The sequence below is a fragment of the Lissotriton vulgaris genome, chromosome 1_1 (genome assembly GCF_964263255.1).
Source record: "Lissotriton vulgaris chromosome 1_1, aLisVul1.2, whole genome shotgun sequence".
Taxonomy (NCBI): domain Eukaryota; kingdom Metazoa; phylum Chordata; class Amphibia; order Caudata; family Salamandridae; genus Lissotriton; species Lissotriton vulgaris.
The window spans coordinates 1,293,157,757-1,293,171,813 of NC_141685.1; the positions used below are offsets into that span (position 1 = coordinate 1,293,157,757).

The window sequence follows — 14,057 nt, forward strand, 5'->3', positions numbered from 1 at the left end:
TAAGTAAGAAAGTTTAACCCGTTGACCACGGCGCGAATTCTGCCGTGGTGCGGGTGATTTATGGAGTGGGCGTGTTTCGGATGGCCCCCGGCTGTCCTCTGCACACGCCCACTGTGACATCAGATGGCCGGGGCCATCTAGCGCACGGAAAAAGTTAAAGTCATCATTTGTCTGATGACTTCTTCATTTAGTTTCCACATACAGCCAGAGTAGATGATCCACAAACTCGAGCAGATGTTCCTGCAATTGCAGGAAGGCAACGTCATGGAGCAGATGAACTACTACCACCAGCACAAACTGGTAAGTAAATATGCCCAGAAGCGGGTTCCAGGAACTAAATTATTATCAAATAACCTATTGATATTTTTTTCAACTGTATTATTTGTTTCACATGTGTGATCTTAACTAGTATATGTTGGTTATAAAGTGTCAACTAGAATGATCATTACATTATACCCATATCCTTTTAGGCCCTGTGACGTTGGCCAAGAAAACAGATACTGCAGTGACCTCTGCTGCACGTATAGGTGTGACAAATGGTAAGGCACCACACACTGGGTCGATTGTAGACTCTGGTAAGGTCACTTACATATACCTTTATATAATGCTCATAGGCTAATATATAGGATGATATGTTAGCAGTATGCAGTGTGTTTCAAAAATCCCTGTTGTCACCCATCTCCATATGCTCAGATATGGTTCATAAAGGGACACTACTTGATTTTTACTCTTGTTCCATGTAATACGTTATTATCACAATAATACAATGAGAACAGGTCTCCGGTTTCGTTCGCTACTATACCTATAACCCCCTATTCAGGGTTTTTTAGGTGTACTGCCTTGGAACCCATTGGGTTTTTAAAAGAACCCTCTTCTCGCCTACCTAGTAGGTGACATGCTTAATCATTGGGTTCCCACCCTGGTCACCGAATGCTTCCAGGGTTTGCTGCGACGCCTGATTACAGCAGAGCTGTTCTTTTTAGCGGGAGAACAGTGATGGTGAGTTAATTGGGGAAAAGTGCAGTTTTAAAATTGGCTCAAGAATTCCAGTCAACTAGACATACATTTTAATCAGGAAAGTCTTGGTCAATGTTAAAAAATAAATAGTGGAGGATTTATGTGGGATATTAAATTGATCCAACGTATCCTCAAAGCGGTCTACATGTTTCAGGCTTCTTCTAATAGTGCATCTCAGGGTCAGAATGGCTTTCGTCAGGACCAAAAGGAAAGAGTCAGCATGCGCACTAAGGAATGCAGGGAATTTGTGAGTGGATTGTTCTTACAACCCACTGATTTGTCAGGAAAATCACAGTTTGTTTTTCTTCCTGAAAGAGAGTATCAAAAACAGGCAGTGGTAGTGAATAGAAGAAGTTATAGATGAGGAGCCAGATGGATACCTTCTCCTCTGGTTCCTTATCGTGACTCATTTGTCACGTTATATTTCACACGTCTTGTTTAGCATTTATGAGAAAAGAAAATACGTATGTATGATCATACAAGATTTCTGTTTCATAGACATACCATACAACCAGATAGTGTCTCAGGTATACATACAGATGGGTTGTTTTACAGACAAGACATACAAACAAACAGTATCTCTCATGGGGATTCTAACATAGAGACTGTGCTTACTATTGTTGACGCATGTCTAGGCTTATCAATAATTCAATATACATCTAGACCGGATATTGGTCAAATGTGCTATATTGTTAGAGTTAGTACATTTTTGCTCAGGTTACGTGCATTAATCTGACATTAGTTTTGTTTCCGTTGGGCCAGAGAAAAGGAATTTCAAGGGTGTTCGACGCTAGCGTACAAAATTTGTCCGACAGCGCTTATCACCAGTAAGTTAAAAAAGAGCTCTTTCATCACAGTATTGTGTCTATTTTTAAGAAAATTTAATAAGGAACTGACTTTGCGATGGTAGCCTCTTGTTACGTGGGATAGGCCAAGGGGGTGGATCCTGTAGTCACACTCTGTAGGTTTTAAAAGATGAGAAACCCTTTAGTCAAGGTCAGTCTCGAAGATTTTTAATTAGGCTCCGCCGTTGTCTTTTTTGCCCATTTACTTCAGCAAGGCATCTCGCCCTCCGTAGTACCTCCTGCGCCTCAGTTGTCCCGCATCTTGTGGACTACCTTTGGAGGCTATGCTTTTATGTGGGATTTAGTTTTTTGATCCGTGGTGATTACGTGTGTCGGTGCTTGTCTTGAGTGGGGCAGAGTTTGACCCTTGCACCCGTGTGCTTGTTATGTGCGAGACGTCATCACGCGTCTTGTTCATTCCTAAAGGCGTTTTCCGTCTAGATTTAGTTTTCGCATTGTCATGGATTACGGACTTGATTTCAAGGTGGCAGCATTGTGTTACGCTATCTGTAAGGAATGTATATGGTTACAAGTACTGTTTCTAGGCTAATCATAGCCTATGTCCATATTTATTCGCATTGTATGTTATTAGGTTGTTAATATTAGGTATAGTATTGTTATTTTTGACTGATGGTTCTAGGAGGTATTCTCTGTTTTGATTGTTTGCCCTTTTGTAGGTTTTTTGGATGATTCTTTCCGGGTAATTGGGATGTTGTAATTTTTCTTTTAGTTCATTTGCTTGTGTGATAAAATCTGCTTTCTTTGAGCAATTTCTTCTTAGTCTGAGAAATTGACCATAATGTAGGTTTTCCTGGAGGGCTCTCAGGTGAAAGCTGTCAAATTTCAATACTGTAGTTTTATCAGTTGGTTTATGATAGGTTCTTGTTTCTAGTTTTCCACTCTCCGTGTATATCGTGACATCTAGGAAAGTGATGGATTCTTTGCTGTCTGTGTAAGTGATTTTTACGTTGGGGTCACATGTATTGATCCAGGTAAAAAAAGTTATGCATTGATAACGTGCCCCCTTTCCATAGCACTAGGATGTCATCTTTATATTGTTTCCAAAGTTGTATATTTTCTTTGTGTATGTTTCTGCTATGTAGTATGTATTTGCTCTCAAAATTGTATACATACGACTGATGGAGCGCATTGGTGCTCTTTCATTTGTAGGGGTGCATCATATTCACGAGTAGTCAGCACCTACATTTATTCTTTTGTTGTATTAACATTTGGCCATTGGGATGTACTTGGTAATAACATGTGAACGTGAAATGTTAGGATTATTATGTACCATGTAAAGAAATAACGTGGCAGTTGTGTTTTGAATGATGTAACCTATAACTTTTGTCTGCAATTGATTAACGAAGTTGCTCATTTGTAATGTAATGTAATGTATAGTTTAAACGGGCACCAGATTAAAGCTGCACAAGGATGCGCAACTCGAGTTTAAATGTGTGAAAAGCATAGAATGCTAGTAATGATTTGCGTATTCAAATGTGCTCATGTAACATGATGATTTAGAAATGCTTAAGGAAAACTGTTCATTTATGTGAATTTTGCTTAGGGCCTATGTGCTTCATTCTTATGTTAGTCGATTTCTGTAGGCCTGAAGTTTATTCTCCCTGACGGCTCTCGCAGTAGGGTAGAGGAATGAATTTCATGTGTATGTTGGATTTGTTCTGTTGTCACGTTTCTGTTGCAGGTGGAGAAAGTCGCCTTTGTTAGTTAGAATAGTCTTTTGTTTTAGGAGTTAGGCTCCGTGCTAGGGAAAGGTGCTCCCAATCCAAAGTATTGAGGTGGGATTGCTTGTTGGAAAAATGGTTGTTATGGTGCTCCCATCGGTTTCATGTATAGGTTTTGTCCTTGCCATGGTTGTTGCCACTTTCTTCCTCTTTGTTTGTGTTTGGTTTTATTCCTATTGTCATCATCACTGGACCAACTCCCTGTATCTCAGGTCCCTTCCTCTAAGGTATAATTGTAGGACGAATGGCCTTCTTTCCCCATTGTGGTGAAATCTGGTGTAGAGTAAGGGTAGACTTTCACGAAGGCAAATTTCTTTCAATCTTTCTAATTTTTTTAAATTTTAGATTGGGTTAAGTAGTCTTTGTATTCTGTCAGTTCTTCGTTCATTTCTTCCAGTTTCTTTTTTGTGTGCAGAGATTGTGGTTTTTAAATCTGTTTCAGTGAGTTGTATTCCAATTAGCATCGCTTCTGAGAGATGTTTTGCTGTTCAAAATAAGCCAATCTCTAGTGCAATGGCAGGCGATTTGCGCCCAATCCTTCTGAAAGGCAGGATCTTCTAAGAAAATTCTAGGGGCATTTATATCTATTAGCCCTCTTGGTGCTGGGCTTGCTCTTAAGTATTCCGTCATTATGGCCCCCAGTGGCGTAACAAAACTTGAGGGGGGCCCCCAAGCAAAGCATATGGAGGGGCCCCCCCAGCGGCCTGGCCCACCACCTACCACTTTGCCCCACCGACAAAAATAAGCAGTCACCTAAAGCTGTATTTTCAGCACGTATCTGTGCTTACTTCGAACAGAAAATATAAATAGAAAGCACTTTTATTGTGTTCTAGGGCTGCCTGAAGAATGAGATCCATGAGCGATAATTAAAGGGAACAAAGATAGAAAAGTCACATTTCAAATGAATACATACTTTCTTATTTATAACCCTATTTAGTCACAAGACAAGGTCTTTCCAGGCTCTTTAAACACATGGCTGGCATTTTTCTTTTGGCAACCCTACTTTATATTCCTTTTCATGAAATGCATTCTCACACTTCAGCAGTAAATGTACATTTCAAATGCAAGGAATAGGCAGAGTGGGGGCCCAAGGGGTACTGGAACCAGAAAAACTAAGCCTCTGTAACCAGTTTACAAAGGTATGTTGACTGTGCACCTCAGATAGAGCATACAGCTGACTGTTCTGGTGCACTGTAGCACCCAACAACACTTTTTGATAATGTACATCAAACACAGACATGTAATAGCGGAAACTGGGTAGAGCTTATATAGCATATAGCTCAGAAATACCATCTAGCTGGATGGCACGCAACTCCTAAGAGCATTGTAAGTAGTGTAAAAAACCCATGCAAGCATCAAACAGAATGCACTGAACAGACCTTGCATACACCCCACATAGCACAGATATACTATACAGCTGGCTGCAATGTGGCCCCGAAGAGCACTTTTCAGTAGCATGGAACACACACAACCGTCCAACACAACACATTAAATAGAACATTTTGCTTACATCTAACTAAGCACAGACATGGCATTTGGGCTGTGGGCCATATTTTTCATAGAATGCAGTATATAAACATAAATAACGTAACATAACATGTAATTGCTACGCTTATAGTAGTGTAGCTCTATCTATAACTTGGTCATCAGAATGTGCTGAAACAAAGACAATGATGCTGGGCTGGTAAACAGGTGAGAGGGCCAACTCATCTTCACTATTGAGAGGCTCAGACGCGCACCATTTAATTTATGAGGCAGGCTGCCTAGCTGCAGGACTGATATGAGGCAACTGGTGCACCTATGCTGCAGCTGCGCGCTACAACTACTGCGCAGATGGCCCGAACTCTACGCCACTCTTCTCTATGCCACTGCACTCTACTCCACTGCAGTCTACTCTGCACTTCTCCAAACAACTCTAATCTGCATCACCCTTTCTACACCACTGCACCAATGCACTCTGTGTCAATGCAGTCTATACCACTTTACTCAAAACCAATCCACTCTATGCCAATCTACTCTGCACCACTGTGCTTAATGCCATCTCTGTCTAGGCCACTTTACTCCAGTCTGCAACACTCCACTCTTTGACGCTCTTCTCAACTCTACGTCACACTATGACACTACCTGCGTCATTCCACTCTACTCCATTCCACTCTACGCACTACAGTCTACTCTGCACCACTCCACTCCATTCTGTTCTGCACCACTCTACACTGCACCACTCTACACCACTCTACTCTACTTCACTGTATGCCAATTACTCAAAATCAATGCACTCTAAGCCACAGCACTCTATGTCAGTCTACTCTTCACCACTGTACTTTATGCCACTTCATTCTAGGCCACTCTAATCCACTCCACAACACTCCACTCCATGATGCTCTAATCCACTCTATGCTACTCTGCAACACTACTCCACTCTATGACCCTCTATGCTACTCCCGCTACACCACTTCAGGCCATTTTACTCCACTAAACTCTACACTACACTCCAGTCTACTCCACTACTCTACGCCACTACCCTCCATGCCAGTCTATGCCACTTTACTCTACGACACTACTCCACTCTATGCCATTTCATTCTACTACACTACTCCTCTCTATGCCACTCTACTCTTCGACAATCTACCACGCTCTACACCACTCTATAACACTGTACTGCACTCTACGCAACACACTCTATGCAACTCCACTCTACACCACTCCACTACACTCAATGCCACTCCATTTTATGACACTCTGCTTCACTCTACAATACTCAACTATATGATACTCCAGTACACTCTACACCCTTCCAATCTACAACACTCTACTACCTCCATGACAATCCACAACAGTATGCCAGTCCACCCTATGCAACTCCATGACAGTCCACTCAACTCTACTCTACAACACTCCATGACTCTATGTCACTTTATAACAACCCAATCTACTCCACGACACTGTGCTTTACGACACTCCGGCAGAAAAGCAACGTTCACCTTGTCTGTCTAAATGCCCCTTCCATACTGTGTAGCAAATGGGGAAGGGTCAAATGTGAACATGAATCCTACCCAGATAATCTAATTAAACAAATCACTGGCTTAGTGATTTCTCATCACCCAGAGCTGTCACCCCATTACAATTGGTGTTCTCAAAGGGTATGCCATGTGTTTCTAAATTATCCCTACTGAATAAATATAAGCAACTGATAATGAGCCCTTAAATGTACATTATCCTGTGAAAAACGAAATATCGAATCCAGTGCTTAATTTGAGCCTGTGGTTTCCGGTGCTCAGCACCAGAACTAAATTGTCAGCACCTACACGTATGACCGCCTGCCCCATGGCAGAGCAGGTGGCTGAAATAGGAATGACCACAACAGCAGCCGGCCATTAATTCAATACACATTAACAATGATTAATAACTGCCACGCTAGCCATTCTTTGAGCTTTGGGGGCCGGGAATATTATTAATTGTAATACCTGCGAAAGTGAGAGGGTTAGTAATTGTCTTGGTACTGTCATTGGTAGCAAAAATGGATAGTTTAAGTTGCAGTAGCTTTCTGGCAAGGGACCTGGAACCTAATTGTTTACAAATTAAGCACTGCATGTGAACCTTAACTATAAGGGGGCCAGATGAGACCAAGCAGTACAGGAAGGCATATGCATGTTAACACACACTTCACTGTATCCACATTTTAGGAAAAAAGGCCACCTCACACATTATAACTTCTTCATGATACTAAATAGTACCTGTAAACAAGTTTGTATTGCTTTATTCGTAGAATGACTTCCTGCTCTTCGTGTCCTCTAATTACTAATCAGGGATAATTGACGGAGATGTAGAAGCCCTGTAAAAATACTTTCCATTTTTTATTTGCTGTTTGAAGTATGTGCTGATAATGCAGCTTTACTTCTCTAAACATTTAGGGCCATATGTATCAAGCAAATTAGCATTCGCAAAGGCCGAAATTCGCAGAATTTCGGCCTTTGCGAATGCTAATTAGCTAAATGGTATGTATGAAACATTTTGGCAGCAAAATAAGGAATCGCAAAATTTGCCATTCCTAATTTTGCGATTGCACTTAAGGAATCGCAAATTGTGCGATTCCTTAAATGCAATGTATCAAAGGAAAATTAATTCAAAAATGCCCATAAGGATTCGCAAATTACCACCAACTTCTAGTTGGTGGTAAGTTGCGAATTCTTTTAAAAAAGCAATTTATTTAAATTCCAAAGGTGCCATATGACGCTCATACATGCCCTTAGGGCATGTATGTGCGCCATATGCCCACACATGTCATTTTCAGGGGTGCAGCAGGGTGTTCTTGTGACACCCCTGCACCCTTGAAAATATTCCTAAATTGCGATTAGCAAATTGCTAATCGCAAATTTCCCCTTCATTCCTATGGGCCTCCTGGCCCATAGAAATGAATGGGAAATTTGCGATTAGCAATTTGCTAATCGCAATTTAGGAATGTTAAGGAATCGCTAAAAAGAAGCGATTTCCTACATACATACCATTTTGCGATTTCTAAATAGCGATTCCTTAAAAATCGCTATTTAGAAATCGCAAATGGTCATGATGATACATATGGCCCTTAACTCTTTGTCAGGGGTGTAGTTGCATTAGGCTCCCTCCAAGAAAGCAATCAGCAACGGAAAAACGCCTCACCAGCCACAGGAAAACGACTTGCAATGTGTTTCCTTTTAACTTCCTTATTTCCTCACAAAACCCTTTCTCGCAATGAAAAACATTTGAAACCTGGTGAAGATTATTCCTTCACCAAACCATGAGCGCAGCCATGAGTTTCTATGCTGTGGCCGAACTTCCATCGGTTTTAATCTGAGAACAGAAGACAATCTAAAGGCGTGCTAGTGGCAGCCAGCAGGTAATGATCATGCCCGAACACAAACAATAAAAACAAGTTAACATTGCATTAAAGACAAAAGGGAAAACCTTTTAAACCAATGAAATCATGGGTTGGGCAATTACCCATGGCCGGCAAGGTTAGCATTGGCAATTAAATTAAGGCCGCACCAGTCCGACCTGGGCCGCACGGTTCTGCTCAGCCGCCTGACATCTCAAGCGCATTTTAAATTGCGCAAAGTGGCAAGCGCATGAGAATGACCAGCCCCACCATAGTTTGCTCCACCCTAAGGGTGAAGACCGCGCATACGAGGGCGCAAACCAGCCGCTCCCAGTGGAAATCGCACATCTAATTGTCACTGTTTCCTGAATTATGTACCGTCAATTTTTGCAAAGTGCCTTGCTAAAATACAGTATAGACATAGCTGCCAAGTTTTCAGATTGCTTTTGTGTGCCATTTTCATAATTTTAGTGAAATTATGAGTGACATTCAACGCCTATGAGTGACACTTTCTCGCGAGCAAAATCAGGCAATGAAGACGAGGGAAATATATAAGTATCAGCAATTACACCCATTTGAGCTTAAAATTGATGCAAAGCACCAGTGCACAACATAGTTTTCTTGAAGTTCGTGGTTCTTACTTACTTATACAACAGCACACATTCCTTTCTGAGGCACTGCACAATGTTCAGCCTCTTCATTTCTGATGCGCACAGTCTGTTATAGCTGCCAAACTTTTGCAATTGCTTATGTGTAACATTTCAATGGTTTCAATATACTTATGAGTAACATTCAGCTGCCAGAAATGACACTTCGAGTGACACTTTCTCTCCATTAAAACTATTGAATGAAATGCATTGAAAGAGCTAAATATCAGAAATTACAATATTTTGAAGAATGAGAAGCTCTAAAGATATCTTGAAATTAATAGAAAACTCCTGAAATCTCACTAAGCTATAGCCTCTTTATAAGATGACCATACTGTAAAACAATTGTGGCAAAGCCTTTCATGGCAATGAGGACACATTTGGAGGAAGTTTGCAGGGGGCTGTGAGCCACTAGCTTAGCCTGATAAGACATCAATAGTGGATCGACACTATGTAGCAGGCACCAAGTACATTTTGGAGGCCAGTCCGTCTGAAAATATACTGAGATTAAGAAAAGCATACAGCGGGCTCTCAGTACAATATGACTAAAAAACTGAATGGTGACGTAGTAGGGTAATATAGGATGAAGAGCTGGAGACAGTCCAGTCCGGAGCTATCAGAGAGCTCACCTGTGTCTGTCAGTCAGACTGGGTAAGAAACACCCCCTACTCCAGGGCATCACTGGGACAGAAAATAAACCTGGGCAGCAGACTAAAAGTGACCCCCATTTAGCAAACTAGACAATTAAAATGAGCCCACATTTGCAAATCAAAGCAGTTTTGAACTTGTCAAGACACGCTCTATAGTATTTTGCAATGTATAGAAAAGACTGCATGCATCTAGGCTTGCTACAAGTAATCTTTGTTACATTATGAGGGAAATCAACAGTAATACCTGGTGCACTAGCCACAAATAGCCAAATGAAATTAGCCCACTCACTGACTGGTCATATAATCTATACTTCCAGCCTGGCAGATGGGGTCTCAAGGAAAAAGAAAGCTGCAGCCCGCTAACTCCACTGATTTCCAAGATACAGACTCCCTCATTAAGCTGCGGGCAAGGTTTGGTAATTATATGAGGGAGATAAACAGTAAAACCTGACGCTGCACAGCAGACCTAATAGGCCCTGAAACAGTCAAAGAAAGTCAGCGCATATGAGGACCTATGACGGTAACATGCATACTTTGGGTAAGCACTGCACTTGCAACAGGCACACAAAAAAAATGGAGCAGCCAAAAGCCAACACTATAAAATCTTCCTTCCAAGAAAACCTCCTCCCCTATTTTAATTGTGTGCCGCCTCTTGAGCCTTGCGCGCATGTGAATCAGCGCACTGAATGTAGACTTAGTTCCATGCACCCAAAAGACGGCCCAGTTAATCCGAATCACTTTTGCAGAGATGTGGCCTATACAATTACACATCCTCCAGAATCGGCTGTTATTATTGGTTCAGAAAACAATTATGCTCAATTTCAACATCGCTATTCTAAAACACAGACTGTTATTTCCTAGCCAAGTGGATTCTCTGCACACTACGTGATTATTCCCTGCCAGTCAATTGGCAAGGTACGTAATTGTGTCTAACTAACACAAGGTTTAACCAAAAATAACATTGCCATGAAGTAAGTGAGACATAATAGCTGCAACCCACTGGGCACTATGATACAAACCAGCAGGAGGTGTGAACTGCTTGGTTCATGCGTTCACACTATAGATAAATAATAATACCATTACATCTAAGATGATTGAAGCTCACCTGACCTCGATGGACCGAGTCTTCCAGGGCCAGGCTTGGTTCTCTTGCCAGCTATTCCACAAGAATGTGGCTGGCATCCTTCTCTGAGCACACCCCTTTGAAGGGTGGCTGACTGTCTGGCAGCGTGGTTGCTGGCCTTCGAATTTCACCAGCGCTGTGCAAGTGTGTCCTCTAAACCGTCCGTTTAATTTGCTTTTGCAGCATAATAGTAGCAGCTGCAGCGGCTCCACCGGCAGGTGGACATTGGTCTCCAGAGTGACTGCTAGACCAACGGCCTCGATGAGGAGCCTCCAAGTAGCCTGGTCCGGTCAGTCACAGCAGGGCACTGTGATGAAAGGACAGGCGGTGGTGCGAGTATTGGCGGGTTCAAAAACGAAACTAACTTTCAAACATAACTTCCGCTTGCTCGCACAGCCCAGGTTATGACTTAATTTTCTGGCTCGGGCGGAAAATGAACAATATTGCAAACGCCCCAGTGAGATCACAGCTGAGCCAGCCTGGACGATCGGAGGGACCAGAACAACCTCCTGGCAGACGATGATGTATATTAAACATCAAAGCAGTGCAGTTGCACTACACAGTGAAGTAAGTGGTTGCTGGCTGTGAAGGGGGCCCCTGGAGCGTGGGGGCCCCCGGCACCGCGGGGTCTGCGGGGACCTGCGTTACGCCCCTGATGACCCCATGTAGAATGGTATGGATTCTGTTTCTATTCTGTTCTGTTAGTGTCTGTGCAATAGTGTGGGTCACGTTCAGATCTGCCAATAACAGTGCTCCTGAGAGAATCTCTTCCACATTGACATCTGTGAACGTGAGACCATGGTTGTCTGTCATTGTTGGTACTGTCACGGTATGTGTAAAGGTTAAGTATAAAACACAAGATGATGGACGGAATGTTGCACAATGGCAAAACATTCACCCCCAGTCACAGATCTGGGTTTAGTCCATCGTTATTTTGCTTACCAAGCCACCCCAGTTCCTCAGAAGCTTGTTTCCAGTCCAGGGAAGGCATGGCTTGGCAGTTCGGGCTGGACTGTTCCCATAAGGCACAGGGTCAGACTGATTTGCATATGGCCATGTCTGAACTGGGGTGGCAGAGAGGGCTAAAGGACGGTGATGGATTAAACCCAGATCTGTTGACTGGGTGTGAGTGTTTGATTGGTTCAGATGCTCTGTCCATCACCACCCCCTTTTGTACCGCTTTGTTCGCCATAAGTTGGCAGGGTATGCTCAAATGTGAGTCCCTTGCTCACTTTGCCACTGGATTCAAGCAAGCCGGGCTGAAGACGGCTGAAATGCCAGAAACCGGTCCTCGGAAGCTTGTTTCCAGTCCAGGGAAGGCATGGCTTGGCAGTTCGGGCTGAACTGTTCCCATGAGGCACAGGGCCAAGACTGATTTGCATATGGCCATATCTGAACTGGGGTGTCCATCACCACCCCCTTTTGTACCGTAAAGGTTAAGTATCTCAGGGTGTATTCAGTATGGTACTCCCTGTGGTACTCTTCTGGGATGTGTTCTTATGTTCAGAGGTTATTGTGTATGGATTCTCTAATAAGGATTGTAGTTAGTTTTCTCTCACAACTGTGCGCTGCACTAGTATGTCTAAACATCAATCAGAGGGTGAGAAGCAAGAAGGCTAGACCCATTCCTCTTCCCAAATAATGAGTACAATAACACAATGAAAATGGATCTCCTGTTTCGTTCGCTACTATACCTATAACCCCCTATTCATGTGTTTTTTAGGTGTACTGACTTGGAACCTATAGGGTTTCTAAAATGACCCTCACTCGCCTACCTAGTAGGTAACATGCTTCATCATTCAGTTCCCACCCTGGTCACCAACTACTTCCAGGGTGTGCTGCAACACCTGATTACAGCAGAAACAATAGTCATGCTCTGCTGAGTACACACTTTTCACACTATAAAGGACAAAGTGGATATACCGATATGGAATACTCATCATTTGGATTCATAAGAAGCTTGCCCAACTACGTATTTTGACATAAAAAATCGTTTGTCTGTAAATATGAAAAAAAGAAACAACAAATCCAATTTGCTAAAAACCTAACACTGCACACTTTTAAACATGTGGCATACTGACCAATAATCGTGGAGTCGTAAGTCCATAAACAGATATAGAATGAACATTACGAGAACTTATGCGATACCTGCCCATCCATGTACTCTGACATCAGTTATAAAAGCCAATAATAATGTGAATAAACATTTTGCTTCGAGTCAAACCAACTGCTCAAGTTGGCTAACAATCAGAGTGGAGTGTGGTCTTAATATTAACAACCTAATAACATACACTGTGAATAAATAGGGACATAGGCTATGATTAGCCTAGAAACAGTACTTGTAACCATATACATTCTTTGCAGATAGCGTAACACAATGCTGCCACCTTGTAATCAAGTCCGGTATCCATGACAACACGAAAACTAAATATAGATGGAAGACGCATGTAGGAATGAACTAGACGTGTGATGATGTCTCGCACACACGCAGACGGGTGCAAGGGTCAAACCCTTCCCCACTCAAGACGAGCACCGGCACACGTAATCACCACGGAGCAAGAAACTAAATCCCATATAAAAGCATATCCTCCAAAGGTAGTCACAAGATGCGGGACAACCGAGGCGAAGGAGGTAAAAGGGAGGGCGAGGTGCCTTGATGAAGTAAATGGTCAAAAAGAACAACGGGGGGAGCCTAATTAAAAATGTTAGAGACTGACCTTGACTAAAGGGTTTCTCATCTTTTAAAATCTACTGAGTGTGACTACAGGGTCCACCCCCTGGGCCTATCCCAGGTAGCAAGAGGCTACAATTGCAAAGTCAGTTCCTATTTCTTATTACATTTTCTTAAAAATAGACTCAATACTGTGATACTTGTTTACCCTTCGCGCGTTGCTGCGATCTCAGAAGAAAGGAAATTTAAGGAAACTTGTTATGATAACATTCAATTTACATTGTGTCATTTTTATTGAAACTTATTCATTTTAATATGGAAAACATTTTAAAGTATCGTTTTAATTCTGTTTATTTATTCGAGTGCTTGTGGATACACAGTATTTTTTGTTTTTCCGTCTGGTGCGTACACCAGTAAATTAGAAGGTTTTCCGACTCGTGAGCTGGCCACATACAGTACGGATTCTCCAAATGTAGTGCACACACTTGCAGCGATTGTCCTTGTGCTTTG

The 14,057-nt window shown here is 42.3% G+C and overlaps 1 protein-coding gene across 1 annotated transcript in view; it reads right to left on the reverse strand.

Annotated features, from left to right (window-relative positions):
* PRR13 (proline rich 13) overlaps positions 1-11,174 on the reverse strand; it is a 184,006-nt gene extending 172,832 nt beyond the window's left edge. Inside the window, exon 1 of the mRNA XM_086965365.1 lies at positions 10,859-11,174. The gene's annotated coding sequence lies outside the window, so the exon portion shown is untranslated. The remainder of the gene's footprint in view (positions 1-10,858) is intronic.
* Between the last annotated feature and the right edge of the window lie 2,883 nt (positions 11,175-14,057).